At 49.5% G+C, this 6,242-nt stretch overlaps 1 pseudogene across 1 annotated transcript; it reads left to right on the top strand.

The window, feature by feature from the left end:
* The first annotated feature begins 1,542 nt into the window (after positions 1 to 1,542).
* LOC311373479 (teashirt homolog 1 pseudogene) lies at positions 1,543 to 5,979 on the top strand (annotated as a pseudogene). The gene has a single exon. The product of its transcript is annotated as a teashirt homolog 1 pseudogene (transcript).
* The last annotated feature ends 263 nt before the right edge of the window (positions 5,980 to 6,242 follow it).

Genomic DNA, 6,242 nt, shown 5'->3' with positions numbered 1-6,242 from the left:
TGTGTGTGTGTGTGTGTGTGTGTGTGTGTGTGTGTGTGTGTGTGTGTGTCCTCCCTCTCTCGCTCGATTTCTCTATGCGTGTCTGTTTCGCTTGTGTGTCTTTCTCCGTGTCTGTCTCTCTCTGGTTCTCTCTCTCTTTTTTTTCTCTCTCTCTTCTCTCTTTTTTTCTCTCTCTCTTTTCTCTCTCTCTCTCTCTCTCTCATATTCTGAGAATGAGAGAGAGAGAGATTCTCTCTCTCTGTCTGTCTGTCTCTCTCTCTCTCTCTCTCTTTTTCTTATCCTTGAAGATATTATTGAAAGCCTTTGTGCCGGCTGTTTTCCCCGCACCAGAGACAATGTCCTTGTCGAGTGCGCTTATCCCCGTGAGCATTATTTACACAATGATAGCGATCATAGTTCCTTGTTTTATTCCGTCAACCGACATCCTTTTTGTTGACAAAAGTTGACCGAGTCGTTTAAAAGGTGTTGCCGACCGAAGCCGTTTAGCACCTTGTCTCAGAACCCGCTCATAACTCGACACATTGCGCGTAAACCACGGTAATAAAAGCAACAAAATGGATGACAGTTATTTCCTACAGACGCTTTCCTTGACTTCCTGAAAAACAAGGAGGGGGTTGGGGGGTGGAGGGGGTGGGCACAGCAGTGGCAACAGGACGTGTCATGTCCACTGGTCATTTCCTGGTACCACGCTGGGAAGACTTCCACCGCCGCTGCCAGCTTCAGCCCAGCCAAGCGAGGCCTGGCTGGGCCGTGGCAGCTGGCACTACCCCCCTCCCCCCCCCCCCCCCCCCTCCCCCAGCACCCCCACTACCCTCCTACCCACACCTCCAACCCTGCCATGTCTTAGTTGTGAATTCCGTACTACGTGAAGCATGTTATTCGAGAGAACAGCGACCACCCACAGTGACGCGCTCAACATAAAATTAGGGTTATGTATATATACCGTAGCCTGGTTTGTCTGGTACCCCAATTCGTTCAATTATATCTCAACAATGCTCACGTTATGGAAATAAATACATTGTGCTTGTTGTGGTGTTGAATACATCTATGTATCTCTGTTTTGATTCCATAGTATCAAAGTCATTTCATAGGAAGCTTAATACATTAGGGTTAGGCAAAAGACAATTATTTACACTCACACACGTTTATATTATTCCCTTGTACATGTTGAGGGCATTTTGTCTCTCGTGATGGTAAATATTCCTGAGACTCATACGGCGGCGTACCCTTGCCGAGCCACGGTGTTCAATACGTTCATTAAGCCTCGCAGTGAAGAGGACAATCTATCAATGTCGGGATATGGATGTCGGCCACTTTATTATTGCAAAGCTGTGTCCTCCGCCTGGACTATTGACAAAACCCTCTTTGGGATTATCGCCCCTACCTCCAGTAGACTCTCAGCAGAGCATTTCATCAGACTTGCATCATAAAATCTTGCATGAAACCGAACACAATCGGCCATTACCGTTGTATGCTTCTATAAAGTGCGCCACTCGACACAGCTAAGCTTACATCTCCCCTTTGTCTTGTCTTGTATTACAGCGTACGGGCCTGATGACGACGTCAAAGACAACAAGACCCTGCCGGAGGACGAGCACCTGCAGGACGACGGCCTGTCCCTAGACGGCCAGGAGGGGGAGTACCTCTTCAACGATGACGAGGACTTGGCCGACCACTTCAGCTGCCAGAACTCCCCGCTCAGCAATGGCACCAACCCGGACGCCGGCTACGCCTCCCCACTCAGCAACAGCAGCGAGCAGCTCGCCGACCTCAAGACCCCTCCCCCTGCCTTCCAGGAGGTCCAGGAGGAGAAACCAGCCCCCGCCATGGTGGTGGTGGACAAACCGGCGGCAGCGGTGGTGGAGAGCCCCGAGCCCGCCAACGGCCTGTCGCTGCAGGACAGCCTGGAGCAGATGAAGGCCGTCTATGCAAACCTGATCTCGGAGGCCTCCTGGTCCAGCATCGCTCTGGATATGCTCAAGAGTAAACAGGGGAACAACCTGAGAGCCAGCACCCACAACGGGAGGAATCATAAAGGGAGCAATGGCTTCCTTAGTACGAGCGGTAGTAGTAGTCACAGCCAGGGGAACATCCACGTGAAAACCAGCAGTAGCAGCACCAACAGCAGTGGCAACGCGTCCATGTCCTCCACCAACACCACCACCAGCAGCAGCATGAACACCAGTACGGCAACAAGCCACTCAAACAGCAACAGCATGAGCAACAACTGCGGCAACAACAACGGCGGAGGGGTGGCCTACGACTGGCACCAAGCCGCCTTGGCCAAGACCCTGCAGCACACACCGTACCACCTCCTGCCCGAGCCCAGCCTCTTCAGTACAGTGCAGCTGTACCGGCAGAACAACAAGCTGTACGGGCCCGTGTTCACCGGCGCCAGCAAGTTCCGCTGCAAGGACTGCAGCGCGGCCTACGACACGCTGGTGGGCCTGACGGTGCACATGAACGAGTCGGGCCACTACCGGGACGACAACAAGGACAAGGAGGACGACCGGGGCAAGCGCTGGTCCAAACCCCGCAAGCGCTCCCTCATGGAGATGGAGGGCAAGGAGGACGCCCAGAAGGTCCTCAAGTGCATGTACTGCGGCCACTCCTTTGAGTCCCTGCAGGACCTGAGCGTGCACATGATCAAAACGAAACACTACCAGAAAGTGCCTCTCAAGGAGCCGATGCCCGCCCTCGCCTCCAAGCTGGTACCGCCAAGCAAAAAGAGACCGTTTCAAGAGCTGGTGACGCCGAGTTCACCGGAGTCCGGGTCGTCTTGCGTGCCGCTGGGGGAGACGCCGAAGGAAACGCAGAAACTCGTCAACCCCTATGTCACCGCCAACAATCGCTACGGTTACCAAAACGGCGCAAGTTACACGTGGCAGTTTGAGGCGCGCAAGGCGCAGATTCTCAAATGCATGGAGTGTGGCAGTTCCCATGACACCCTGCAGCAGCTGACCGCCCACATGATGGTCACAGGACACTTCCTCAAGGTCACCAACTCAGCCTCCAAGAAAGGGAAGCAGTTGGTGTTTGATCCGGTGGTCGAGGAGAAGTTCCAATCTGTTGCCCTCCCACCAACCACGACACGACTCCCGGCGCCCAATGGGAAGCCAGAGTCTCCCACGCGGCCCCAAACCCCCGAGGAGAAGAAAGAGGAGGAACCGAAACAGGAGGAGATGGAAGAAGAGAGCATGGAGATCCAAGTCCCCGAGAAGAAGATAAAAGAGGAGAAGGAAGATCCGTCCGAGAAGAGCGAAAAAGCCGGGAAGAACCGGCCTCATAAATACCTCACCGAGGCTGATCTGGAGGAGGCTCCTAAAGGCGGCGTAGACATCCTCAAGTCATTGGAGAACGCGGTGTCAAGTGCAATCAGCAAGGCCCAGACAGGTGCACCCACCTGGGGAGGCTACAACAGCATTCATGCAGCCTATCAACTCCACGGCGCTCTGAAATCAACCTTTTCCTCGTGCGCCCAGGTGCAGCCTTTATTTAGCACCACCAGCATGAAGGTGCTGTCGTCTGACGTAGGCTCTCTGATCCACTCGCCCAATAGCCCCTCTTCGCCACCCAACCGCAGGAGCAACATGCTCGCCATGGAGGAGCTGGTGGAGAAAGTAACAGGGAAGAGCTCGGTAAAGAAGGAATGGGAGGAAAGTCGGTCGGAAAGAAAGTGTAAGTCAGTGGCAACCAAATCCCCCTCACCGCCTCCTAGGGAAAAACAGGTTTCCCCCAAGCAGGAAAACCTATTCAAACCAGCAAAAAGAAATACCCCAGAGGACCGAACCGAGTTCAGAGACAAAGTAGGTGAGGTGGAAGATAGTAAAATGGACATGCAGGTGAAGAGCGAGGTGGTTTCTCCCGAAGTGGCTGTTTCTAACGGCTGCAATAAGCTGGGAATAATCACAGATCATTCACCTGAGCAGCCCCTGGTGAACCCTCTCAGTGCACTGCAGTCCATCATGAACAATCACCTGGGAAAAGCTGCAAAGGTGTCCACACCTTTTACGGATCCCTTCTCAATGCTTCACAAGCTCAACAACCACAACAACAGCAACAATAACAACAACACCACAGTGGAGAAGCCCCTTCCCAGCTCCGTCCCGGCCAAGCAGAAGGAGCCACCGAGCCAGTACCATGGCGATGAGGACCAGCCCATGGACTTGACCAAATCCAAAAACACCAACGGCAGCTCAGGCAACGGCACATCTCCCACACTGAACAACAGTCACGTGAACAGCTGCAAGAGAGCCGTCGCCAACCATTACCCGTCGTTATCTCCGCCCTTGCGGGAGAACGCGTTAATGGATATTTCGGACATGGTGAAAAACCTGACCGGCCGCTTGACGCCAAAGTCGACGACGCCGTCCTCGACCTCTGAGAAATCGGACATGGACAGCAGTGTTTTCGAAGAGGGCAACGAAGACCTCTCTCCCATCCAAAGACGGAAAGGCCGACAGTCGAACTGGAATCCCCAGCACCTCTTGATCCTCCAAGCCCAGTTCGCCTCGAGTCTCCGGGACACCCCCGAGGGAAAGCTGGTTATCACCGACCTGGGACCCCAGGAAAGGGTGCACATCTGTAAATTCACTGGCCTTTCCATGACTACTATCTCACATTGGCTGGCCAATGTGAAGTATCAGCTAAAGCGGACAGGCAGCACAAAGTTCCTGAAAAACATTGACACAGGCCACCCTCTCTTTTTGTGCAGTGACTGCGCGTCACAATATCGGACACCTTCCTCTTATATCGCTCATTTGGAGTCCCATCTGGGCTTCACCCTCAAAGACCTCTCCAAGCTTTCCATAGACTTGCTAGGGCAGCACGCCGTGAGGATAGCGGAGAAGACGTTCAGCTCACTGGGACTCACAGAAGAGGACACTGGTTCGATACTACAGTGCAAGCTGTGCAGTCGGACCTTTGTGAGCAAGCATGCGATTAAACTGCACCTTTGCAAGTCCCACGGGAAGTCCCCGGAAGACCACCTCGTCTTTGTGAAGGAGATGGAAAAGACGGATAAACTATAAAGTTAAATGAAGCATGACAGATTATCATTGCACTATATCTCAAAGCTGCAATCTGCCATTTCTGATAGTACCACAGCTGTGTTTTATGTTTGATTAATAGATATTCGAATGAAATTATAGTAGCTTTAATACCACTTGATAATCAGTTTTGGGCAAGGGCAAGGGGCTGTTTCTCAAACCAAATTGTTTTTGGTGTGATACAAACGTAAAACTTGATTTAATGAAGGAGCCATTGAGCTATATAGTCACTGTTGCTTTTCTGTTTTGACTGCATCTGTCCTGAGCCTTCGGGAACAGTCCATCTCTTGGTTTAAAACTGGACCGTGCTCCGATATCCATGATGTGTTTGATCCATGCTCACATTAATTTCAACATTATTTATAGGAGACAACTTGTGCATGTTTCTTTAGATGAAAAGCAGTGGCTGGATGCGTCTCATGAAATTTGATCTCTAATGACCAAATTATTATGCTTATTGACCAAATTTGGGAAATGTTTATATGAAGTTATTGAGAAAACATTTTATTTGTTCCTTCAAAAAAAAATTGCTATTATTTAAGTCTTTTTCGAAAAGTGCTTGGTTTATACATATGTAAAATAACACACCACATTTTTTAAGAGCTTAGCTCCACTTTACCACTTAAAATGATGGGGATAATATAACACTTAGCAACTACAATAATTACAATTTGCTTTTAAAAAACACAAACATGATGTGTTTGATCATCTTTGGTTCTTTTTGTATGCATTGTATATCCTTTTCTGTTGTCTCAACATGTACAGTATTTACATTAGCACCATCGATGTGCAGCTTTGGTTGTGAGCATAAATTAAGTTTTAAACATATAAATTGTATAGAAATAAGCAAGTATGTATACATGTGTCATCATATCTTGCTTTTCACAGTTCCACATTATTTGTACTGTGTGCATTTTTTACGATGTTATTTTATAGACAAATATTGGGATAAAAATGTACAAAGATTCTGTTAATGAAAACCACTATGTCTCTTTTTAAATGAAACGTAGACCAGCCCTTAATGTGGTTTACATGAAATGATGAACTTTGCTGGCATCTTCTCCGATGCATGGTACTGTATATGAAAAACTAATACAAGCAATTCCCCTAAAAGTATTGATTTACGCTGTTTGATGATGAACCCTCTTACTGATGAGACAATTTTATCCTCAATTGTAGAATAAACTTCTGTGT

Source organism: Micromesistius poutassou (assembly GCF_964030765.1).
Source record: "Micromesistius poutassou genome assembly, contig: SCAFFOLD_6327, whole genome shotgun sequence".
Lineage (NCBI taxonomy): Eukaryota > Metazoa > Chordata > Actinopteri > Gadiformes > Gadidae > Micromesistius > Micromesistius poutassou.
The sequence above is the reverse complement of the archived record's forward strand: the minus strand, read 5'-3'. Positions and strand labels throughout refer to the sequence as shown.